At 39.0% G+C, this 26,512-nt stretch overlaps 1 protein-coding gene across 1 annotated transcript in view; it reads left to right on the top strand.

Annotated features, from left to right (window-relative positions):
• The first annotated feature begins 262 nt into the window (after positions 1 to 262).
• Lypd6 (LY6/PLAUR domain containing 6) overlaps positions 263 to 26,512 on the top strand; it is a 134,551-nt gene continuing 108,301 nt past the window's right edge. The window contains exon 1 of the mRNA XM_070023489.1: positions 263 to 336. The gene's annotated coding sequence lies outside the window, so the exon portion shown is untranslated. The remainder of the gene's footprint in view (positions 337 to 26,512) is intronic.

Below are 26,512 nucleotides of genomic sequence, written 5' to 3'. Positions count from 1 at the left end.
TGGAGGGCTCGGCTCCTCCTGCGCGCGCTGATTGGTCCCGCGAGCCGCGAGGCCCGGCTGGCCGGCCGCAGTTAGGGGCGGTGGCGAGTGCCGAGCGCGAGTGGGAGTGGCGCGCGCGCGGCCCCCGGCCCTCCCCCCCGCCCCTCCTGGCCGAGCTCCCTCCCTCCCTCGCTCCCTCCCTCCCTCGTCTCTCTTCCTCCCTCGCTCCCTCCCTGCGCTCTCGGGCTCGGGCCGCGCGCTGGCGGGGCTCTGCATTGCACACTCTGGGGGCGCCGCAGTGTTTGTGGGATGGGGCAGCGGGCTGCCTCTGGCGGCCGGAATCCGCGCGCAGCCGGGGTGAGTAAAAGCGGGCTTCCGGGGAGACGCGGCGGGTGCCAGCCGGCCGGGTCAGCGAGGGGTCTGGGCCAAGCCCGGGAGTGGGGCTGCCGGGTCGCAGCCTGGGCACCCCGGCCGGGGGCGCAGGGAGCCGGGATCGCTGCGCGCCGCCGCCCGGGCAGTCCGGAGCGAGGGGCGTGTGTGCGCGGCGCCGCCTGAGAGCCCCGGGGGTGGCCTGGAAAGGTCAGCGGTGGCCAAGTTCCCGGCTGGAGGCATCTTCGCCGCGAGTCATCCCACCCCTTCCCTTCGCTCAGCCGGGCGTGCATGCATCCACCTGCAACTCCAGCCCGACAGAGTTCCCTGGCGGCCTGGCCGAGGAGTGGCAGCACCCCACAGGTTGCTGCCAGCCGGGGGGCGGCGGCAGTGGCCCGGCTACCTGGGCCACCCGGAGCCACTGCTGGAGGCGCGGTGCGGTGAGGGCAGCGCCGCCGGGCTGCTAGATCGCGCTGGGGCCTTGGACCACCCACCCCGACGACCCCGGGCGGGACCTGTACAGCCTCCTGGGAGGAGGGAATTCGCTTAGGTCGGACTGGGTGACCGTTTTTCTTTTGATAATTTTATTTAACTCTCTGGGAACTGCAGTTGGGTTGATTGATTCATATTTGACTAAGCAATCAATTTCTACCTAAGTCCGTCTATCCGTTGGTCTCTCTGTCTCTGTCTCTCTCTTTCTCACTCCTCTCACTAGAGGCTCGTCATTTCTTGTCCCGTTTTGCCGCCCCCCCTTTTCCCCCCAAGTATCGACCCTGCCTTTCACTGTGAGGTCCCAAACTTGATGTTTGGACATGATTTTTGCCAGGCGTGGTCTCATCTTTAGTGTCACAATCAACTTGCTATCCTCTGGCACTCCAAAGACTTATTTTAATTTGGGGAGGGGGTTGGGGAAGTGGAAACGGACCTTTTATAAGAATAGCCTTGCCCTGGCAGAGCCCATGTCAAAAAAACTTCTCCCTCTGGTCACCTGCCCAAGGTGTGACCTCCAAAATTCAGTTTTCTTTGTGGAAGGCAAGGGAGTTTAGATTCTCCAGGGGGAAAGCTTATTTCTTGTTGAGTTGAGTTGCGGTAACATATACTGTGTTCTGCACTGCTCTGGCCAGCCATTGCAGATGCCATGATATTATTAGAGCAATTCCCTTAAAGCCATTACATTTTCTTTCCAGTGAGAGGAACTCCAAGTAGCTGTTTAAAATTTCGGATCTGTGCCTTATTTCTCTAGAAGGCACAAATGGTTACTGTATATGTATTCACGTGCACCAAGTTTGCAAAAGATATTTGTGCAATCGTCCATGAAATGGCTTAATGCACATTTATGTTAAACCTATTTAAATGTAAAACATCTATCTGTTTTCAATTTTAGTTTCTACCTCAGCCAAAGGCAGCAGCCTGAGACAGGACTTCAAAGAGGCTTCCTTGTTTATAGAGAGGTGTACAACACTCTAGTCCTGAGAGCACCCAGTAAGCCTGAAAGCACACAGAGCTGGCTGGAAATTGTGTATTGGTTCCTTGGGTTAAAAATAGTAGAAACCCATCCGAACCAAAAAAGATAGACAGAATTGGTGGGGCTACATTTGGAAGCTGTTGATAGCTTTGTAACAGGAATGTTGTTAGTACAGAATGCGAAAGTGGGCACGTTATAGGCAAGTAATGTCAAGTTAAAAAATAAACACACATTGTATCATACTATACAGTTTTCATGGAGCATGGAATCTACTATTAAAGTGAGGAAGCCATATTTTTTCTCACTTCCATTTTACAGATGCTAAAACTGTATCAGTGACTGATCTGTGAATAGTGTAGTTCAAATTCAAGTGGTTTTCAAATCCCTCTCCCCCTTCTCTCCCTCCCCTTTTCCTTCCCTCTCTTCCTGCAGGATTAAATCTTTGGTATTGGCCCACTTGTAATTTCTGTTCCCTTTTTTACTGTTTAACCTATACCCTCAAAGATAGTATGTGTCTCTCCCAAATTACCTTGCTTTCTGCTTAGTGTCACTTGGCTTCCACCAATGTATGGGCAAATAGAGGTTTTAGAAGAGACTTAACAATTGTTCCAAGGAACCACTCTTTTTATTGTATTATTTTACTACAGAGTTGTTAAAAGGTACGCATAACCAAAACCCTGAAGAATGGTTTTGTAATAGTAGTGTTTCAGGCAAATCAAATGGCCAGTAGTGGCAGGGTTATTTGAGAAATATGTAAGTTTTCTACCATATTAGCAGAAACTCTCCATAAGGTGTATAGTCAACTAACAATGAATTCCTAGGTGATTATTTCCTTAATGCTATTCTTACTTTAGAAAGAATTGACTAAACACGCTTACACCCAGAACCACTTAGTGGGAGAGGGAAGGAGCATTCATATTTGAAAAGCCCCGAAATCCTTCTTAACTAGTTAGAAAATTTGTAGAAGACATTGATTAAAGAGAAATTATATTATTACTTGCATAGCTAGCAACAAGAAATCTTATAGGTATCTGCCTCTCTGATTATTAAAGGCCCACCATTTGTGGATCTTTCCTTAGAAAGTTATTGCTTATGATATTTATTTGTGACATTGCATAATATTTATTATCGCACATGGGTTAATTTTTGCTTGCATGAATGTGTGTAGATATTGAACTTACTAGTAGTAAGTCCTGAATAAGCTCGTGGGCTTTGGGTTCAAGTCTGGGCCTCTCTTGTACTGTTGGATTTCAGAAAATGAACCTCTGTGCTTGGTTTACTTTTTTGTGACACATGAATACACTTACACAGTTTTTTGATTTATTCGTTCATCAACTATTTAGTGATTTCCTAGTATGTATCAGTTTTATTGTAGGTGATAGGTATACATGGGGAAATTCCTTGCCAATGAGTTTTCCAGGGTAGCACCTGAGATTGAAGCTGTAATGCATGCCAGGTGCTTAGCATGGGACCTGTACTCAGGTCCTTAAAATCATAAATACATTGGGAAAAATTAAAGGCAAGAAAGGAACATTTACAAATAATGAAAAAGAAATACTGAAGGGTTAGGTCATAAAATTGAGCCTATAAAGAGTGAGGGATCATATGCACATAGACCTGAGGGAGCCGAAATGAATTTGAAAAAAGAAATACTTACAAGTGGTTTCTAAAGCACAGTGAAGTGAGACTTGTAGAAGCACTGGGCTTTCCTCATGGCAAACATGTCCTCAGAGTTGGAGAGAGATAAATTAGAATGTAAATGACTTTTTTCTTGTTGTTTTTTTTTTTTTTTTTTTTTTGCTGAGTAATATTCCTGTGCTCAGACTCTCTAAAGCTGTACTCTCCTTAGAGGTAATAGATCCAGAAGTGGCAAGTACTCAGGATGTTCCAAGCCTCATTAACAGCCTAGATACAGATAAATCACCAAGACCCAAGACCAGATAGCTCTGACCCAGGTCTGCAGATGACACTTGGCTTCTAGATGACTACACCTCTGGGTGTTGATGAGATAGTGGCTAGTGTCTTGAGGGGATTGTGTCCAAGAAAGAGTCTCAGGGAGGACCTTGGGGCCATCAAACCAGATCTGTATCTTGGAAGCTGATTTATATTCAAAGACAATGGATTATAGCCAAAAATGTTTTATTTTGGAAAAATAATGTATTGCTAAAGGGAGAAAATATGCTTGTTGTAAAAATGTTGCAGAACACATAATTTAAAAAAAATCTTTCAAAAAGCCTAATCAAGTAACACATCCAAGTTTTCTCCTCCTTACAATTGTTTATTATGAAAAAGAGGTTTGGCCAAAAGTAAGAAATAAAATGGAGATCATGAGGCTCTTCTGAATGGACAAATAGGTGCTTCTAGGAAGTTGTTTGGAGATAGCCTTATTTAACACGTCCAAATGTTTACAGACAACAGCAGTTCTTATGGTAAGTAAAGACCAAGTTATGAAGCTGAGCTATGGGAATAACTTAAAAGACAACCTAAGTGGCAAGAAAAATAATAGAAGATTAAAGTAAAAGTGGAAGATTGAAGATAAGTGTACTTGAAAAAAGCAATTTCAAATGCACTTATAAGGGATGGTTTTAAATTCTTTTCCATCAGCAGACATCATAACTGGCTGATATCTCTCAACTATTTTTTAAAAAAATTTCAAGAAAATGTGGTATATATACACAATGGAATTCTATGCCTCCATCAGAAAGAATGACATTTCCCCATTTGTTAGGAAATGGAAAGGTTTGGAAAAAATTATATTAAGTGAAGTAAGCCAGGCCCAAAGAAGCATAGGTCCCATGGTTTCCCTTATTTGCAATATCTAGTATAGGTATGAGTCAAGCGGAAAAGGTCAGATAATGTGATGTTAGGAAAATGAACCCTTAAATATGTATTTTAATGTTTTCGTTTCTTTCATGCATGTGTTTCTAACGCATTTATAAGATTATTTCTTTGTTGCTTTGTATGTCCCTCCCCCACAGTGTAACCCCCGCTTTCACTATATTTGATGTCAGTATAACATGTGGAGGAGATGGGGACAAACAAGTCGTTTAAGGATTCAGGTGGACCTGTTGCAACAATGAGAAGTACAAAATGTCATGTCAAAACCAGCTTTACAATGTCGGTGTGGGGGGGGGGGAGGGGGGTATAATTGGGTGGGGGGAGGGGGGTAAAATTGGGTGGGGGGAGGGGGGAGGCGGGGAAGGGAGGTGGAGGGTAAACAAAGGAGGAGGCTGCAATGCTTGGTAAGAAATGTATGCATTATCCTGCCCATGTAATTGTAGCCCCTCTGTACAGTATGTTCTCAAATAAAATAAAATACAATTTAAAAAAAAATTGTCCACCAAGGAAGTGGCGCTGTAACTCAAGTGGTAGAGCGCTCGCCTTGAGCTGAAGAGCTGAGGGACAGCGCCCAGGCCCAGAGTTCAAGCCCCACGACCAACAAAAAAAAAAAAAAAAAAATTGTCCACCAAGTTAAAGTCAATGTTAAGTGAAAAAAAAGAATGAAAGAAAGGTAAGATATAAAACTTTATATTAGTGTGATACCATTTTAAAAACTCTGCAGTCAAAAAAAGTCCTCTATCTATTCATCTGTCAATGGAGAGAGCATATTAGAATATTAATAGTGATTCTCTCTGGGTAATATGGGATTACAAGTGGTTTTATGGGTTTTGTTATTCAAATTTCCTACAATGAAAATGTATTGCTCTTAGAAGGAAAAACGTTATGAGAAAAAGATCTATTACAACTGTCACTTTCATATGGTTTTATTATAAAGACAGGATCATTTGTTGATGATCCTGTCTTTATATTCTATAATACCTGACAATCTTGAAAAGTTTGTCTGATTTTCTCCCTCTGAATTCTCTTTTTAAAGTGCAACATGTTGAAATGATTGTGCGTGTGTGTGTGTGTGTGTGTGTGTGTGTGTGTGTGTGTGTGTGTGTGTGTGTGTGTGTGTATGTGTTATTAGGTTGAAGATGATCACCAGTGTTTTTATAGCTAGAACCAGGAACCCTAAAGGTATTAATTATTTGCCATAGATAATTAGAATATGAAAAAACATAATGAAAATGTAATTAATTGCTTTCTTCCCCTCCCTCTCCCTCTCCTTCTTCTTGCTCCCTCTTCTTTCTCTCTTTCTCTCTTCTCCTCCCCCTCTGCCATGCTGAACTCAGGGCCTGAGTGCTGTTGTCCCTTAGCTTATTTTTTGCCGAGGGCTACCACAGCTTAATGTCTGCCTTTTGGGTGAAATCTCACACACTTTCTTTCTGGGACTGGCTTTAAGCCCTATCCGTATAACTCAACCTCTTGAGTAGCTAGGATTACGGGTGTGAGCCACCTGTGCCCAGCTCTTTCATTCATTTTTGATGGTACTATGATTTGAACTCAGAATCTCCAGCAACTGTTTTATCACTTGAGTCACAACCCTCTCTCTTTTTGCTTCAGTTATTTTTCAGGTAGGGTCTTGTACTTTTTCTTTGGCCAGCCTTGGACCATGTTACTCCTAAAGTAGACCTATGTAGGTTGGGTTATAGATGTGCCTCATCATACACAGCTTGTTTGTAGAGACTGGGATTCATTAATTTGTTGCGAACCACATACAGTTTCTCCTATGCTTCCCTCACAAAAAGCTGGATTACAGGCATAAGCCACTGTGTCTGGTCACTAATTGTTTTGTACAATGTAAACCTTATGAGACAGAGAATAAGTCTGTTTCCTTCTACCTGACAACATAATCCTTTGGCTCCTGGAACAGAGGAATCTACCAGTTAATTCTGATTCAGTGTGCCAAATTCATAAAGTTGAGAACTTTCATAGGTTCACAGATAATTGAAATAAGAAGAGTGCCCATTTTATCCTCTGACACACTTGTATCATTTCCTGGCCTACAGAAGGGATGTGTGCTTATCATCTGGGATCTTCTAGTTTATTGTTAAAATTTGTTCTAGTTCCTGCCACTAGGATCCATTTTTCAGTTTATGTTGTTTCTGTGTTTTGGATGAGTGTTTTGTCTATCTCCTTGGCTCTGGATTTTCTCTCTTACAGAATTTGACTTGGGTTCACCACTACCATGTACCCTTGTTTACCACATGTGCCATGTGGTAAACAAGAATCTATGCAAGGGAGCATTTTATATCCCAAACTATTGGTTATTAGTATTGCAGTTGATTTTTGTTGTCAGTCTTGGGGCTTGAACTCTGGACTTGGGCACTGTCCTTGCGCTCTTCAGCTCAATGTGAGCACTCTACTGCTTGAGCCACAGCACCACTTCTGGTTTTCTAGTGGTTTTATTAGAGATAAGAGTCTCATGGACTTTCCTGCCCGGGCTGGCTTTGAACCGCGATCTTCATATCTCAGCCTCCTGAGAAGCTAGGATTACAGGCATGAGCCACTGGTGCCCAGCCTGTAGGTGAATATTTTAATAGTCTGAATATTGGTATACTCCAAAGTTTTATGTTGGAACCTAACCCCTCATTGGTAGTGTTGGTTTTGAATGGAATCAGTACCCTTCTGCAATAGGTGGAATGGAATTTCATGACAGTTCCGCTTTGTGAGGGTAAAAGAGCAATGTGCATCCAAGAGGCAGACATGAGCCTTCACCAGACCCCAGACACTGGCTTTTTTTAAAAATACATTTTTTATTGTAAAAATACTGTACAGAAGGGTTATAGTTACATGAGCAAGGTAATGAGTACATTTCTTATCAAGCATTGTTACCTCCTCCTTTGTTTTTCCCCTACCATCCCTTCCCTCCCACCTCCACAACTACACTCAATGGACAATCCTCAAAGGGCTCAGTTTAGAGAATCTCAGCCCTCAGAAAAAACCCATCAGGTACATTTCAAAGTTTTCTCCAGGCTACTAATTAGGGGTCATTTTTACGACTGGTTCCCGTGACATTCTCACCCCAATCAAGGTGCTGTAGTAGCTAAGTAGATAACCCAAAATCAAATTCTAATGCACATAGTTACAAAAAGAGAGAATTTGGGCTGTTAATCATAAAAATAAAAAAACCTTAAAACTAGAATACATCCATTATTATTTGAAAACAAGAAATTTTCATACAGTACAAACTCAAAGAGTGTAATTTTCTTATCTCCTGTGTATCATTTCTGCCTACTCTACTTTTGTCAAGACGATGAAGAGTAAAATTTAAAATAGGTTAACAAATATTTGGGTATATTCTGAATAATTATCGCACAGTGGGTCATTAGGCAAAATAATATTATACACAAAATCCTTATCTCTGATGAGCCTTTTAGAAGCCTTAAATGTTAGAATTCTTAATCCAGGATTTTCTGACTACTTCTGCTTTGTGTGTATGTGTGTGTGTATACATATATATACACACACATACATGTATACATACATGCATACATACCATAGGGGATGAACTCAGATCCTCATGCAGTGTTAGATAATCATTCTACCACTAAGTTATACTTTACTTACCTTTCAAAGTTATAGCTTACCACAATAAACATCTTTATTCTGAACGACTAAATACCAATACTTTTACTAGTTTTGGGTTGTAGGATCTGGGTGAACGTTTTCAAGACTATATTTCTTCATGTGTTTATGCCCTAAAAGGCAGAAGCAATAAAGGTTGCATTATTATATTTTTCCCTTCCTCCATACCACCAGTATAATAAATTAGCAAATGTATGTGTGAAGTTTATTTTCAAGACAACTAGAAATACTTGTTTTTTTATACCATTAAAGCAATTTAGATAATGGTATGTAGTTATTTGTACTTAGAATAATAGTATTTATTTTCCTCTGGCTTTTTTTTTATCAGCATGACTCTTCAGCTAAAGTACTCCACCTGCTTGTAAGAGGTTTTGTTCATTTTCTATGTGGTTAAGCAGTGGAAAGTGAAGGCATAGGGGGGTCTGGCTCTCCGGTGTTGTAATCTTTTTCTCCCTGCATGACCTTGGGCAAATCATTTGGTTTCCTCTAGTTTAACTGGCAGGCTGACCTTTAATCAGTTGGTCACTCAGTGTCTGGGGGTCATTTGCCTCGATTATAACATCTTGAAATTCCACTCATTAAACCTCACATTCCCAGAGGAGTAGGATTTAATAAAACAATTTTGATTAATTGAAAGTATAGCATAATTTAGATATACAGACCCAACTAAGTTAATCATATAAGAAGTCCTGGCTTTTGGGATGATAGATCTGTAATGAATAATTTCAAAAATCAAGCACATCTCCTCAGAATTTGTTCTTTTTCACCATACAGAATTTGATTTTTCATGTAGAATACATTTAATTTCTTAGAATTTTTCATAAATCCACTTTCAAGTTTCCTAAAAATATTGCCACTTAAGAATAATGACTTTAGTAGAAGTAACAGTCTACATTTATGTAGTGGTTTTCTGTAGATCAAAGGAATAGTATTAGAAATACATGGTTTTTCTTTTATGTTTCACTTCATAGGATTTTTTCTTTTCACAAACTCTTTTAATTCAGTTTCCCAATCACTCAACCAAGTGAATTCACAGAAACTTTTGCGGCAGTGCTGATCAGTCCTTATTCAGATGGACCCTCGATTAGGAGTGGCCTTTGTCTATTAGCTCAAGATGACAAGCCTTTTTATCCTTCAAGGACTAGTTCAATATCAGCTCTTCAAAAGAAGCCTTTCCTCCTGATTCTCTGATCGCTGTGAATTTCACCTTTACTTATAACTGTATTTTGTACTGACATATACTTTATTGCATCCTAGCTTACTATTTATATAGTGACTTATTTCTTTTGGATGCTGTCCCAAATATATTGTCTTGCACAGACTAAGCTCTGAATACATCTGTTGAATAGAATGACAGTAGAGAACAGCCATAAAGATCCATGTGGAATCACAACGGATTGTTCACATGGAAAGGCCAGGTTTTGTATTATGTGCCACCTAGCTTTGGCTTCTGCGTGTCTAAGAAGAACAGATGAGGACCTCAAGCTAGAAGGTGCTTCTCAGAACCTTTCCTTCCTGGTGTCCTAGCAATACCTGCCAAGTATGGAGGGTGTCAGGAAACAGATTCTGAGCCCAGACGCACCCATGATCTGTGTGACATTCTCATACCATAGTAAAAGTCAGAGAGCATCACAGTACTCAGCAGCACTGGCTTTCTGAAAGAGTCCTTCTAAATTTTTATTTTATTTTATTTTATTTTATTTATTTTTTGTCGGCCGTGGGGCTTGAACTCTTGGCTTGGGCTTTTCAGTTCAAGGTGAGCACTCTACAGCTTGAGCTACAGTGCCACTTCTGGTTTTCTAATGGTTTATTGGAGATAAGAGTCTCATGGACTTTCCTGCCCAGGCTGGCTTTGAACCATGATCCTCAGATCTCAGCCTCCTGAGTAGCTAGGATTACAGGCATGAGCCACAAGCGCCCAGCCTAAATTTTTATTTTTAATTAAAAATTCAAAATAGAAAATAGGCATAGGCATTCCTCTTCTCTTTATCCAGCTTTAATTATTCATGAACAATTTTCTACCACTTCTTTTTTCACCATGGCCTATTTTTCTAAGTCACTCAGTAGCTTCCGAGTCACATACATTGAGTATGTTGAATGCATTTTCTCCTTTTAACAGAATAATATAGAGGGTGATAGAAAAAACTTTCTGTTTATGGATACAACATACATTGTCTTATGAAACTAAAAATGCTGTCTTCCATAAACCCACCTGTACAGGTGGAAGTGATATGCACAGGGCTGGCACTTTATAATCAGAGATCACTGTTTATCTTCAAAACTGATTAAAAATGTTGTATTAAGGAGCACTAGATGAGATGTGGTTGGATCAGCATTAATTCCACAGAACTCTTAGAAATGAGAAGGGTTAAATTCCTCTTAGTCCCAATGTCAATTACTGTTTTAGTTTTTGGTATTGGCATGCCACGCAAGTGAAAACCATCATAACATGAAGGAAATTTTCTCACCAGGCTGTTTAGAAACTCAACTCAACTTTCGAAATGAAAGGCAATGAATTTCACAGATTGGAATAGCATTTTAAAGAAATGTGTTGTATGTAGTGTTACTTTCTTCTTGGTGTGGAAATTAATGTAGGAGAGACATTTGCTAGAAGGTGCAGTTTTCATCTGGGCCATGCATATTCAAGGAATGTAGGGTGCTGTAGCATTTTGTGAGACCTTGCAGGCAAATTCATTTCCTATAACTCCTGGGCAGTTCTGGCATTTCAATATCCTGAGCTAGATTGGACATGAGAAATGGGAAAGAGTGCAGAGAAGGAGCTAAAGCACCACCTACTTCATAACCAATGTAAGGAAACCATGAGTTGTTTCTGGTCTTATCAAGAGAATCCCTAAACTTAATCAGGAATAAATTTGAGGAGAACCAGAAAGCTCCATCTGCCTTAATAGTGTCAATTTCATTATTAAACCACTCCCTTGGCAAGTCATTGTCTCAACTCTAGAGCCTAGAAGATTAGTATTAAAGACTTCCCTGAGGGAGGGAAGTGCATGCTCATTAATAGATGAATCCAAGCTAGAGGACATGATCAGGCAGGAAGTAAAAGCTGAGAGACGAAGTACAAGAAGACTGAATGGGACATAGTGAAATGCAGATGTAAAGATGGATCTTTGCCTTTCTCCTCCTTCTTTCTAACCTCTCATTATGCTCATTGCTGATTTGTCATCATCAATTGTAGGATTTTGGCTAAGCCCAGTTAAATTCTTTGTACTTCAGGTCCTTCATTTGTAAAATGTGCAGCATCAGTACCTCCTGAACAGGATTTACACTGACAACTGCTTTGGGGCATTGCACAAAGGGGAAAAATGTGATGGTGAAAGACAAGTATGTTTGGGAAGCAGTGAGTTAAGTAATGTGTTTGTTTTATAAATTATAGGACTTTTCAGAAGTTTGTATGACTGAATGTCCACATTAGGTATCTGCAAGTAAGTAGAACCATCAGTAAATCCTCAGCCTATCTTACATTGGTACTCATAGGGCTCATCTGGAGGGTCAACTCAAAATATTAGACGAGTTGATGTCTGAGGTCCTACTGCTTTTAAATTCTGGAAAGCTAGTTAGTTTATTTTCCAGCTGGCCCCCTTTCCTCTTACTTAGAAGAAGTATGTTGAGCAAAATCCTTTTGATCATAATTACAGTCTATTAGGAAATCTCTACTTCTACTTTAATAGAGACACATGAGTACAAACATGCAAGCTACAACATTTTTGGCTTACTTTTATATTTTAGATTGCATCGAATCACAAGTGGTCACAAAACAAATAATGAATTTCTTAAGTGCATGTGCATACGCATGCATGCACATACACAGTAGTGAAATTATTGAGACATCTATATTAATAGAGGGAGTAATATTTTAGAGATGAGCAATTTGTAAAAGACCTAGACTTTGCTCTGAGCAAAGAATTCTAAGCAAAGCAGTGCAATCATTCTCAGAGCTGTAACAAAGATAAAAAGATGAGTACAGAATCCACATGCAAGTATGCCTCAGTTTTTCCTTTGTCTTCATGTTGACAAGCATTTATCACTTCTCCCCATGTTATCAGCCTTGGGTTTGTATTTTGTATTTGACTTTTGCCAGATTCCCCCTTGGTCAGATGGGGAGGAATCTGAAATCTGGGCTGTTTCATGGGTGTAGCTGTCCAGGATCAAGCATGGTGGTTCACCTCTGCGTATTGCCTCTGCTTACAAGGGTCCTGAAGATCAAGTGAATGTGCCGGTCATCTGTGATCCTTTGGGTCATGAAGAGAGAAGAAGAATTCACCCTGCCCATTTTTCTTACTTTATCACTGTACTTTGTGAATTCTCTGAGAGTCATCTATAGTTAGCTATAAGTAATCTTCAACATCTTAAAGTAGGCTATGAGTTTGATTTCCTTTATATGGTTTTAAGAAATCATTTATTAGGTGATGCTAGAATATGAAAGCTAAAATCTGATAATATTTCCCTTTTTCAATTAAATTTACATGCTTTATTGTTTCAAATATCTGGTTGTCTATTCTCCTCTTACATTAAAAATAATCTTTTTGTAGTGATGAGGATTGAAACCAGGGCCTTACAAGTGTTAGAGGACATGATCAGGCAGGAAGTAAAAGTTGAGAGACTCTTAAGTATAAGCACATTTTACAAATGCTGGACATTTTACAAATGAAGGACCTGAAGTACAAAGGATTTTTAAGTGGCTTAGCCAAAATCCTACAATTGATGATGACAAATCAGCAATGAGCATAATGAGAGGTTAGATTAAAGTAGGAGAAAGGCAAAGATTCCCTCATGTCCTCAACTGCTGAGCTAACATTCCCAGACTTCTTTTTTTACAAATTTTTAATAATCTTTGTTGAATTTTGTTATTTGAACTGAAGCTCACCTCTGATGAAATGTAAGTATTCCTACTTAGTTTTTCTAGTCTTGTTTGAAAACCCAAACTAGATCTACCATATGATCCAACTGTCCAGCTTCTGAGTATAAAACTGGCATATGAAAGAGAAACCTGCATGCTCATTTTTTGCAAAGTAGCTGAAGTATTTCTTGTGCCTATGTTTAGAAAACCACCAATAGGAAATGTGGCACATGTACACATATTGTTCATCTGTGAAGAAGAATGAAATCCTGACATGTGAAGCAAAAAAGGTATAATTAATTGACATTATTGTTAAGTGAGAAATAAATCAGGTACAGAAAAGTGTAATGTGTTCTTTGTAGAGATCAGGAATGGAGGTGAGATTGGTGGAGGGAACAGGAAGAGTTGAGAAAGGATGGCTGGAATTGATCAGTAATGCTGCTTGCAAATATGGAAATATATTGAGGCCCATTAATATATACAATTAATACATGTTTGATAAAAGTAAAATTTTATAAGTCAGAGATAATCTAAATTTGATATTTAAATCAGTCAAAATTGCAATTGATTTCATCTGTTTAATTGTATATATATTTTTCTTTTTTCTTTTTGTCGGTCATGGGGCTTGAACTCTGAGCTTGGCCACTGTCCCTCAGATCTTCAGCTCAAGGCAAGCACTCTACTGCTTGAACCCCAGCACCACTTCCAGTTTTCTAATGGTTTATTGGAGATAAGAGTCTCATGGACTTTTCTGCCTGGGCTGGCTTTGAACAGTGATTCTCAGATCTCAACCTCCTGAGCAGCTAGGATTAGAGGCATAAGCCCAGTGCCCGGCTAATTGTATATTCTTTTAAACTCCAAGTTGCACTTTGAAATTTGGTAAATAATTGATAATTATGTTTGCTACTGTAATAAAAACTTTTTGTAATATTGGCTTTCTTCTGAGGTTCCTAACTCCTTGGCTGTCTTGGAGAGGATTATGCACTGCATTGTATGCCAGTTTGTGTGTGTGTGTGTGTGTGTGTGTGTGTGTTTTAAAACTAAGCTCTCCTATTTTTAGAAGCTACCTCTTCTATTCCCTATAAAAGAGACTTTAGTTCATCGTTTATCACCAGCTCTGTTCGAGTAGATGCTAGGTAGATATCTTATGACCAGAATTTCCCTACTTAGTCAATGTTTACTGAGTAAATGAACAGATTAGTTAATGAGGAGTACTTATTATAATTGCCCCACTTTCATGCCTATAATGTGGTCATTACCTGGTATCCCACACTGCTTTATTTAACAATTAAAAGTAAATATTTGTAATGCAAATGCTTGATGATAATTACTGTTAATGTGTATTTTCCTGTCTTTAAAGATGTACAGATAAAGCTAAAAGGAGTCTACTAGAAATTTACAGGTTTAACAGAGCTGAATAGATGCATCCGGGTGATTGGTTGTGAATCATAGCAGCTCAGTGAACTTTGGAAGAGACCGGAGTCTTCTCATATAGAACTAAGATGCTCTTTATGGCACTGAACACAAGTGTTGTGAAAGCATTCGGTAGTGTTTGTGGTGGCATGTTACAGCATTTGCCCTATGGAATGGTTAATCATTTTATGGATGAAGGATTCTATATAACCTTCAAGCCATCTTACATGAAAAATAATCTAGTTTCTATTTGATCTGTACTTAATTGCTGATGTGTTATAGGCAGGGCTGTGGATGTGTAGCAAGATTGAGGCTTCCTACCTATTTTTCAGGCTTACTGACTCTGAGTATTTGTTGTTGAAGACTGGAGGGTGACAGAGTATCTTAGTTAGTTTGGGCTGCTAAAACAAATTACCTTAGACTGAATGTCTCAAATAACAGACCCTTATTGCTCACAGTTCTGAAGAGTGGGGAGTAGAAGTAAGATCAATGTGTTGGTAAATCTGGTGTCTGCTAAGATTTTTTTGATATATGTTCTTGTATCCTCATCTGGAAAATGTAGAGAGAAAGAAGAAACACATTCTTATGTCTGTTTATAAAGACACGGATCCCATTCTTGACTACTTGTCTGAAGGCCCAAACTTCAAATACCATCACATTGGGGTTTACAGTTTCAACATATGTGTTTGGATTGGGGGAGGCATTCAGTTTATACCACAAATATACCATTCATTTTTTAGGATAGGAGAGATGAAAGGCTTCTTACTTATATCTCTGTTGCACCCTTCTACTTTCTTGGATTCCTAACTAATTTAACTAAGTCATCACCAACATCATTATTTGGAAAAGTGGAGTTGATTTGCTAAAGCACCTGTCTATTTTAATAATACACAGACTGACACAAATAATTCAAATTGTATGGAGACTTGGCATTGAAATTTATTTTATTTGCTGTAACATTTCCTCAGAATGACAGCCTTGAGATATCCCTTCCCATCCATTTTGAGAAGGTATTTACGTCATGTTGTCAGTACTTAAGAAGCCATTTTTTAGTGGTGATTTTGGGATTATTCATACTTGAACAGAGATTATAAATTTAAATTTGAAGAGTTTCAAAAATCTGTTAATATAGTCACTTCAGTTAATACTATGTGAATGTTATGTACAATTAACATATCCAAAAATTTGAATGGCTTACTATTTTATATTTACTAATGCAAGCAATCAAGGGTCCGAATCCTGCCCAGGAATGTAGAAAGAACATCTAGGATACAGCATCTTACCTCATGTAACTTGTAATTCACTTCTGTCCCTCTTTCTTCAAATATTTGAGGGTCAACTCTTGCTAACCTCCATCCTAGGTAGAAATACATGACAGAAATAGTTGCAAAAGCCCCTGGGGATAAAGTAGCAACTAAGACTCACAACAATCCCTGTCCTTTGTAGGACAGATGGATGGAAAGTAAGGAAATCAGAGAATATGTAACATTTCAGATGGCCATAAATCTATGCAGAAGGAGAGAAAGTATCATCACTGGACAGGAGTAAGGTGGGAATGTTTAGTTTGATGGTCACAGAAGATAGCATTGTAAAGATATAACTTGAGCACTTGGACCTGGAGTCCTCTGTGGGAAGGGCCTTCTAGAATGTTCCCCAAATGACAATATTAGGATTTAGTCATCGCAAGAAGGTATTGGAACCTTTAAGAGGTGACTCTGTGGGAGAATTTGTTATTAGAAATGTGCATCTGATGGAGATTGTGGGAAATTGGTTTCTGTTTGCACCTGGCCATGAGGTGAATGAGCCTCATCTGCCAGCTGCCACATGTACCTTCTATGATCTAACTATTTCACTGGAGGCCCAAAGCAATGGGTTAATTGGTCCTGAAACATCCAAAATTGTGTCAAAATAGATCTTTCCTTCTCACATGTTGATTATATCAGATATTTTTTTTTATAGTAACAGAAAGTTGACTGGTACACCTTCCAGGCAGAAATGCAAAGGTGCTGTAGTAACCTCTTGTCAGTGGACCAGTAGCAGAATGGAGTAAATTCTAGAGAGAAAGTGAAAGTTCTAAGATGCAAAGGTAGGTTCTCTGTCCCTACTGCATGGATTTAGAGGCTGTCTCTGTCTCTGTTTCTCTGTTACTGTCTCTCTTTCATGAGTTGGGAGCTGTTGTAAGATTTTCAACAGAGGAATGACCAGATTAATATCTGATTTAAAACTTCACTGTCAGCTATGAGACTAAGTAGTAAGGGAGAAAGTTTGGAAGAAGGGAGACTATGAGGTTGTTGAATTAATTCAGATGATTAATTCAGCCCTGCTAGAAAAAAGGGAATCCTTAGACTATTTTGGAAAGAAAGATGAGGGTAAGAGAGGAGCAATATTGAAGGATAAGATATAGGCCAAGATGAGACAGCAGTTGTAAAGTGATTCTAGTGTTTGTGACCTGATAGGTTGAAGGGTGGGGTTGTCATGGGGACAAAAAGACTGAGAAGGAGCAGATTTGGAAAGGATAAAATACCCCTGGCCTACTAGATATCAAGTGTTAATTAGGTTTCCAATGAGGATGTGGAATAGATCATTAGGAACATAAGGAGGAGTTGTGGAAGAAAGAGAGATCTGGGCTGAGTTTTGGGAGCTTCATAATCTGTAAAGGCAATGAGAATGGAGAAAATCCACAAAAGAAGAGAGTCAATCTTCAGGTCAGACAGAGGGAAACTGTGAGATTTAAACTAGCTCCTGCAGATGGTTTGAGATGGAAGGATAGACATTGACAGGCAAGTGTTTTGTTTTAAAGCTTCTAGAAAGGGGTGACACTATTCAAAAAGAAATGTACTCATCCGACTTATGTTACTGTAATTCCTCTGTATATCACCTTTACAATAAAAAATTTTAAAGAAGCTTCTAGAATTAAACACACTACAGTTCCTTATGGGAAAGGTAGAAGAGGAAAGCATTCCAAGGTCATATTTGAATTCTAGCATATGTGAAAAGGGTGTGGCATGTGCTTGGTCATTTTCCTGGGATCATGAAAATGCAAGTGGTAGAAGCTTGGGTCCTATTAAAATCTTGAGCATTTCTCCAACATTTTGCTAACAGCTTTTCCTTTTTATCCTTGCAGCTGGTGCAGCCTTCTATTTTGTAGTAACTTGAAACTGACATGTGGGGAATTTTAAGTACGTATGTTATCAAAACAGATGTTTCACAGTCTTTATAGACTATCAGGAGGTCATCTAATCTTTCAGAAGGCAGTCTGGAATTTGAATTTAGTTCCTCTCATAATTTCATGTTCTCCAAAGTGACTATGTGGAAAGTTTTAAAATTTATTAGCAACTTTCTTTTGTTCTTAGTTCTTAGAGGCATAGCAATTTCAGTACACCTGAAAAAATTATATGCTATGTTACCTAGAGGCAGATTATTGAATAACTTGGCTAGCTTGGTGATAAATCTAAGGCACATAAGCATTTTAATGGTCTACCTCCAACTCTGGACTCATATTATTTTTTTAAAAAGGACCAAGAAGAATCTCTACATTTATTTTTTTAATGCAAAGTGACAATTAAAGCCAAAATGAACTCTGTAAGAGAATACTGAAGATAATATTTCCAGAACAGAGAAATTGGCCTCTTGTCTCCTTCTCCCTTTACCTTTTAATAAGATCTATATAAGAATCAAGTCTTGTTTCCATTCTGTATAATAGTTTTTTTTGGTGTGTGAAATTGTGGAAACATTTGGCAAATCTCCCTAAAGAAGATAAGAGAAGGAGAGGATAACAATGCTCAATAGGAAATGTACTCTACGTTGCTCATGTAACTGTAACCCCTCTGTACAATATTTTTATAATAAAAATGTATAAAAATAGATAAATAAAAAGAAAATAAGAGAAAATTAGTTGTCTCTGCTTATTTTTTTAAGGCATGCCGTCCCCATCCCCCCCAAAAAGACAAAGACCAAACCAGCAGCAACAAAAACAATATAGTGTTCATTGTTTGGAGATGACCAAAGTGGCATTCTACATTCCTATTTTTCCTTTGAGCTTTGGGGTAGAATACAGTACAAACTCAAAAGGACTTGCCCATTTGTCTGCGTCCATTGGGTCCTTCTTACAGTTGTTGGCTGGAAAGCAGCAATCCTCCAGCATTGTCCAGTAGAACTTTCTATTTCTGTTCTTGGGGACAGAAATATTTTACATGTGTACTGGCCAGTATGTTAACCACTAACCACTTACGATTTCAGAGTGCTTGAGATATTGCCTAGTGCAATTGAATTAGGCTTTACATTTATTTCATTTTAATTGATTAAAATTTATGCAGCCACATGTGGCTGGTGTCTGCTGTATGACAGTGACAGTGCAGCCTAAGTTGACAGCTCATCTTGGGGCCTGCCTGGTGCATGCTGTGAGCAGATGCCTGCAGCTGCCCTGCCATCCTGCTGAGTGTCCACAAGCAGATTGTTCATGTAGGGACATGGCCTACTTGGTTACTTTTAGCATTGGATGTTATACAGGAAATATACCCTCTTGTTCTCATTTGTATTTACTGAGTTGGGTCTCAGAGGTGTTGGCTGGACTGGTATCCACAGCGGTGAGCAGCAAGTAGGTTATGTGCGGAGAAGGAATGATGTTCAATGAGCTGATGTCATTGCTATGGTTTTCACACAGATACTGAAAAGTAGTCCATTTGAATATTACCCATTGAGAAAGAACCATCTTGGGGAGATTTAAGAGCTAATGTTGAGAAACAATCACTTTATTAGTGTCTTGAAAGTAGGAATTCTGTCAAGGATCCAATTTAATACTTTAAGGAGGGCTGCATATTTATAAGGGATACTCTTCAGAAGTTATTTGTTTCTTAAATTTAAGGGAGGATTATTGGGGGGCCTACTATGTGCCTTAACCTAAATATAGAAGGGGTGTGTGTGTGTGTGTGTGTGTGTGTGTGTGTGTGTGTGTGTGTTTGTTGGTGTGCTCCTATGGGATGAATGTCATTAAAGAAAGGAAGGAATCGCATAGAAGATAATGAAGGTTGAGGTTTTGATCAGGACAAAATGAGCACAAGCTTAGAATTCTCAACTGAAACACTGGTGTTATGAGTGAGTCAATAAAACTGTACCCTGTGTCATGGTGGATGTGGAGGATGGAAGTCTTGTGCCTCTGGCTCAGTTTTCACTTCTGAAGAGATCATCTTACTGCTGCTATGCTGACCATCTGCCTTCAGGATCACAAGCCATCCATCCCATCAGAGTTTTCTAATGAAAGTGTTTAAAAAGACCTGTTGACTGATATTTCTGTGGTCATTTTGATATTCATTTGACCCATAAAACTAAATGGGGCCTATGTGCCCAGGACTATGCTTCACCTAAATGAGGAGGAAAATGTGTACATGAAAGAAGAAAACTAACAATAAAAACACTATGATATGGATCCCTAATGCACACTGCAAATAGTAAATGGCATGCCTGATAGTTGTCATCCAATGAAGGAAGAGCTGTCAGGTGGAAAAGGTATGAGGCTTTCTCTCTGGGTTCCGAAAGGCAAAACGGGTGATGTTTTCTTTAATTAATGAAATGGTTTGTGAAGACCTATTTATGAAGTATACTCTGGGGAAGAAGAGTGAACTAGGAGTGGAGAATGAAGGACATAGAAACAGAAGAGACTACAACTTCCAATGAGGATCATTTCATTTCAAGGAGAAAGTTCAAAAAACAGGCCCTTGTGAAGTTATTTCTCCACCCTAGATGTTCATGGAGATTGTATGTACTACTGGGAGAGTCTGGTAGAATTGGTCAGGTAGAGTAGGAGTAAGCCAAATCAAGCTGTCTGCTTCCTTTTGTAAGTAAAGTTTTATTAGAGCATAGACGTGCTCATTTGGTTAAGTATTATACATGACTGCTTGGTCCTGACAGTGGTCAGATGATCATCTGTTGTCATGACAGGGACTGCACAGCCCACACAAAACCTGAAATATTTCTCATCCAGCATTTACAGAAAAAGATTGCTGAGCCCTAAAAAGGATTGAATCTGGTGGTATATAGAACATTCTTTCCACTACTTTGAATGTAAGGAATTCAACAATGAAGTAAGACTGGAACCTTGTGGAAGTCTGAAAAAGGTTTCTTGCAGGAGATGGCTTTTCATGTCATTTGGGTCTTGTAGGAAACATGTGCTGGTCCTGGAAGAGGTGGCCATTGAATAAAGTCCATCTGGGCAATCCCGGTCCTCAAAGGATAAAGTCATTGGTACTTGAATACAGTATACGGGCTTATTCCTACTCATTCATTGTTCATTCATTCATTCATTCATCCATCCATTCATCCATTCATTGTGCCTCCAGCATATTGCCAGTGTATATAGGCAGTAAATGAAGCCATTACTTTGCCTGCTTATGGTGCAGTAAGCACATGAGCTGTTGGCATTTCAATAAGAACTTTGCTGGTATGGAAATGCTCCTTAACTTCAATGTTTATAATTGTGTTTTATGGAGTTGTTTTATTTTTTAAGTACAATCATCACACCTAGGCACAACTTCAAATTTATTCACGTCTTCAGCTTAATTGTAGGGTGTAAGAAATGATTGTTCCAAAATGGAAACCTCACTGTATTTGCAAGCGATGTCACTTGCAGTACTAAGTTAGGCTGTGCATTACTATTCATGCCTTTTTAATTGATTAGCCTTTAAGGCTTCTGAAAGCCTTTAAAAGTTGTTTTGTCAACATTAGACCAGCTGCTGTGTAATTATGGTAGCTCTTCTTGCAGTTAAATTCTTTTAATAACGCGTTCAATCTGCCAATGCCAAAGTGCTTTGAACCTGTGAAATATACTATAGAGAGCTTTTGTTTTTACTTACAGATGGTCGGTGCTGTTTTCTGGACTACCCTGTAGAATCTTCACAGAAATTTTAAAGATGAATTACCTCCAAATGGGAGGCAAATGAATTTGAACATCAGGCTTCTCCTCCTTTCACCCCCTGTAAAAATTGTTCATATGCGACTTGAATTTTGAACTTGACTCCTAACAACCTAAATATACTCATTAAAAAAAAAAACCTCCACCCTGAAACATTTCTAAGGCTCTTTTCATGGGCTCTTCAGTTTGTAAATCAAAATTTTCTGACAGCCCACGGCTAATGGTGGAAGTGGTAGGGGCTTGTGGTGAGGATTGCTGCTTTAATGAAGAATTTCACAGGGTAGTTCTACCTTCTGTGTTGATAGCTAAAGCTTTCCTTAGAAAATCAAATTAGAACTTAGTGGCTAGTTGTGTTCTTTTCTTTCTAATTAATTTTTTATTTTGTTTATTGTTGCAGTACCAGTGTTCGAACTCAGGACTTTGTACTTGTTTGATTTACTTACTTGGCTGGTGTCCTACCATTTGAATCACACCACCAGTTCTAGTTTTTGATGATTATTTTGGAGATGGAGTGTCATGGATTCTTTGGACAGGCTTTGAACCTCAGTCCTCTCGGATTTCAGCCTCTTGAAAGTAGCTAGGTTTACAGGCATGAGCCACTGGCTGTATTTTGATGTTTTTTTGTTTTTTGTTTTTCGTTTTTTGTTTTTGCGGGAGGGTTCCGGTCCTGAACTCTGGGCCTGGGCGCTGTCCCTCAGCTCTTCAGCTCAAAGCTAGCACTCTACCACTTGAGCCACAGTGCCACTTCCGGCTTTTTTCTTTTTGCTTATGTGATGCTGAGGAATAGAACCCAGGGCCTCAGGCATGCAAGCCAAGCGCTCTATCACTGAGCCACCTTCCCAGCCCCTATTTTGCTGTTTTTAAAGTTAGTCTGGCGAGACAAAGGTATAACTAAGGGCTAAAGTCTGGATCAGCAAGATCCAAACAGTAGGTCCTATGAGTCTTCTCCCAAATGTGCCCATAACATCCTTCACCACCACTTGGGAAGCACTTCAAGGACACTTGTGGTGGTGGATAAGGCAGGGAAGAGATGACAGTGGTAAGGATAGTGCTGGTATGAAGTTGTCCCTGGTAAGCTAAGACCATTTTTGTAACTTATTCCCTATTAATTTAAACCACTTAGCACAGAGATGTAGAGCATCAATCTCTGGTAGAACAAAAGTCTAGACAAGCCTACAGTGGCTTTGATTCTGTTTGCATTAAAAAATGCATCACTGTGTTAGTGGAAAACCACAAGGTGAATCTCAAGTATCTATGCTAACCCTTTTTCTCCACCTTACAGTGTGAGGGGTTTGGGAGTGCAATTGACCTTTTACTTTTTGAAAATGCCAGTCTGCTTCAGGCATCAGTAGAAGTACAAGAATATTAATGACCTGAAAAATCTGGAGAACCAGGTAACCTTGACAAGTGTTTAATGCACAATTGGGCCTCCTCTGCTCACTCACAATATGCAGATGTGTTTGCCTTGGCAGCTCCTGAACCCTGCAAATTGGGGCATTTAGGGATCTTGAAGAACCATGGACTTCATGGGTCTTTAGAGTGCTTGGGTGTTAAGAAATTGACACTGACACACTGTTATCCAGAGAGTTAGCATTTATTTAATTAAAAGTTATACCTAATTAATTAATTTCTTCCCATGAGGCAAAACTTGTTCCTGGTAAGTAGCTTAATCTTCTCAAAGTTATATCAAATATTAATGCAAAGTGTTTTAATATTGAAGGCAAGTAGAATAGTCTACCAACATGTGCCCAAGAAAAGTACAATGAATTTCAGTATTCTTTGTTTAAATATTAACCTACTATGATTAATTAAACCTGCTATCATTGTTATACAATTTTAGGTGACATCACTTTTTGCTAAGGAATATGTTTAGTGGATGTGATAGGAATTAAATCTGTCTCAAGTATCAATAATAATTACTTCCATGAGACTTAGTCTTCTAATTATAAACACACAAACATGAGCATTTTGTATTTTATCAGTCTTACATATAATTTTAGACAATTACAAACTTTCAAAATTTCTGTTAGATTGTTACTCTCCCACAGTAATCTCATATTACCTTGAGATTGCACTGAATCATCTGGTGCTAGGAAAGACTTGGCAGTTATAGAACCACATTCAGCAAGACAAGAACTTGTGTGTACTAGTACAGAGGTCTTTGCCTCTCAGACCTATCAGCCCTCTTTGTTTCTGATATTTGAAGGTACATAGGCATCAACTCTTTTTATTTCTCTTATCTAGTAGATTTCCCTTATGTAGATTCTTCATTATTAGCAACAGTTAACTCACTTCAACTTAATAAAATTAGTTTAAAAGTATTATCTTGTGTGTGAAGCAGAATGTCTCCTTTTTTGCACTTGACTTATTCTTTGTGGACTCTGTGTGGATTGCTCTTTGCATTCTGGATCTGTATGATTTGCTAGGAGTAAATGTTTATGGTGAGAGACTGACAGTCTGGACCACTCCTTCCTTATATTATTAAGTGTACAATAATGGAAGGAAGAGATGGATTGTAAAGTTGTTGGACAGATAGGGCTCTAGCAAAGATCAGCAGCCAATATTCTTCTCTTATACATGTATTTTAAACAAACAAACAAACAAAAACCCTCTTAGCTTGAGTGGGCTCTATGGGCTCAAATGCTCAAATGGTTGATCTGATTGGTGTTCTCTCCAGTTCCAGATACAACAGTCCCGGGGAAGGGAGCTCATTGGCCTAGCTGGGGAGAGATATCAACATGGTCCAATCAGCTGTGGCTGGCAGTAGGAGTATATTATACTAGCCTGTCATTGGTGGTCCCTTTCCTTCATATCTTAGAATGAGAGCCATTGTGGTCTGGAGAAGCTTGATATATGAGCAATTTCCTTATCCATGAGTGAATATTCATCTCTTTCTTCCCAGCCATGATTACCTGACCTCATCCAAATTTTCTTTTGTTCCCATGACCAACACCGTCCATGTCATTTTTTTCATGGTTTGGTAAGAATTTGGGAATTAGAACAAATCTCCTCTGACTTTTTTTCTCTTGGTATCCACTGGCCCTCATCTTCCTTATTGCAGTGGGAAGTGGCAGATTAGAAGAAGGTGAAAAGGTGAACAGTTCAAGTTCATTGTCTGCTTTTTGGCAATGATGACCTTTTCTAAAGGCTAAATGTTTTCTCAGGATGAATGGGCCAGTCATGAGCCTAGATTTCATAACTACTTCAGGATATACCTGAACGCTTTTGTACATATATCAGATGTGTAATAACTAGAGAAAATGCACTTTTGTTTTGTCTTTATTTCCTGATTTGTCTCCTTCATCCAAGTTCATTTGCATGTACTTTAGGCCGAGAAAGGTTTCCAAACTCATACAGCTCTTAAAAAAATTTAGCCAGATTCTGTATGTGTTCACTTAAAAATAAATACGAGCCATTCTTTCTGCGTTCCCCCCCCCACCGCCAAGTTAATGGTGCTCATTCATGTTTTATTTCTGACAGCTATTCACTAGTAATGCATTCCCAAAGCAGTTGCTGTATATTTCTAAATCTTGTGTTTTCAGTTCATGCCTAGTTATCCCACCCTGATTGGCATTTAACTGTTGAATTATAGTTTCCCCCACCCTGCTAAAGGAGCTTTATGAGCTTTAGAATCAAGTGCCAATGTCTCTGTTTGATTTGTTTGCATTAAGCTGACAGTGTATGAGCACTTTTTGCAGGGAAGGGCCTTGTCTTTTAGGAGTGAGTGAGGATTTTCTCATTTCATTACCTGATTCTTCTCTAGGATTCCATTTAATAGATGGGCTCGTCAATAAGAATCTCACCTAGCACATTTAACATGTTTACTTTATTCTTGCTATCAGTAGAGATCATATTCCCTGGGAGAGTTTTTCGGGGCTTGTTGACTGATATAGCCATAAATATACCCCCGAAGGGTAAACTGTACCTGTTTTAGCTCAGCTGGAACAAAAAATAAATGTCCCATCGTTTTAGTATTGCAAGTTTAAATCTCACTGCAACATGAAATTTAAGGTGGTGATAATTCAATTTCTATTCTTCTTCCTCCCTTAGTCTTCTTTGATAGAATAGCAGAATTAACAAAACAATTTTAATATGTTTTTATTGTAAAAGTACTGTGCAGAGGGGTTACAGTTATATGAGTAACGTAATGAGTACATTTCCTATTGAGCATTGTTACCTCCTCCTTTGTTTTTCCCCTACCATCCCTTCCCTCCCCAACTCCTCCCTCCCTGCCCAAGTTGAAAAGTTTGTTTTCAACACAGTGTCTTGTACATTTCATTGTTACAGTGAGTCAACCTGTATCCTTATTTCAGCAAACAAAACAATTTTTAATAATCAAATTTACTGACCATATTTGTATGTATATATTCTATTCTTCCAAAATAATGCAGCACATTATAGTTCAAAAATAGTACTACCTTTAGAAGTTCTCTAATTATTGGTAGTTCATAGGTACAATTGTTTTCTGGGCCCAGGAATGGATTTTGAACATATTTTATGTTACAATGACTAAAAAATGTGCTTGCTGTTTCCTCCTATTATAACACAATGTTGATTAATTCATTAGATCAACAAATTTTAATTATTCTGTCTCTGGAAACCTAAGATTTAGTAGGACAATACAGACATGTTAATAATGATGAGGAATCTTATTAGAGGTTACAGTGTGACACAAAATTAGAGATTATCTGATTCAGTTCTGCGATGGCCGCAACTAAAAGATGATGCTTGAAGTGGACCACTATAATATATGTGGAAGCTGCTGGAGAGAGCTTTAAGTGGGGCCTGATAGTGTCTTTAATATCAATGACCTTATTAGAGTATTGTCTTAATTTACTGTTCTTTACATAAAATAATTTAAAAACTTAGTCAATTGCTGTCTCCACCTCTAGCTGCTGTTGTTCTGAAAACATTTTAAAGGCTAGTAAGAAAGTGATGTTTGAGGACATAATGTGGAAATGAAACAGAGATGAAAGTCATTATTTGAGGCATCATGTCTTTGATTTCCATAGTTCAGTTCTTCTCTGGGGCCTCTGTGGGAATTTCTAGC

The sequence above is a fragment of the Dipodomys merriami genome, unplaced genomic scaffold (assembly GCF_024711535.1).
Source record: "Dipodomys merriami isolate MVZ:Mamm:240054 unplaced genomic scaffold, mDipMer1.0.p SCAF_1, whole genome shotgun sequence".
Classification (NCBI taxonomy): Eukaryota; Metazoa; Chordata; class Mammalia; order Rodentia; family Heteromyidae; genus Dipodomys; species Dipodomys merriami.
Note: the sequence above shows the minus strand (reverse complement) of the source record. Positions and strands in the feature narration are given on the sequence as shown.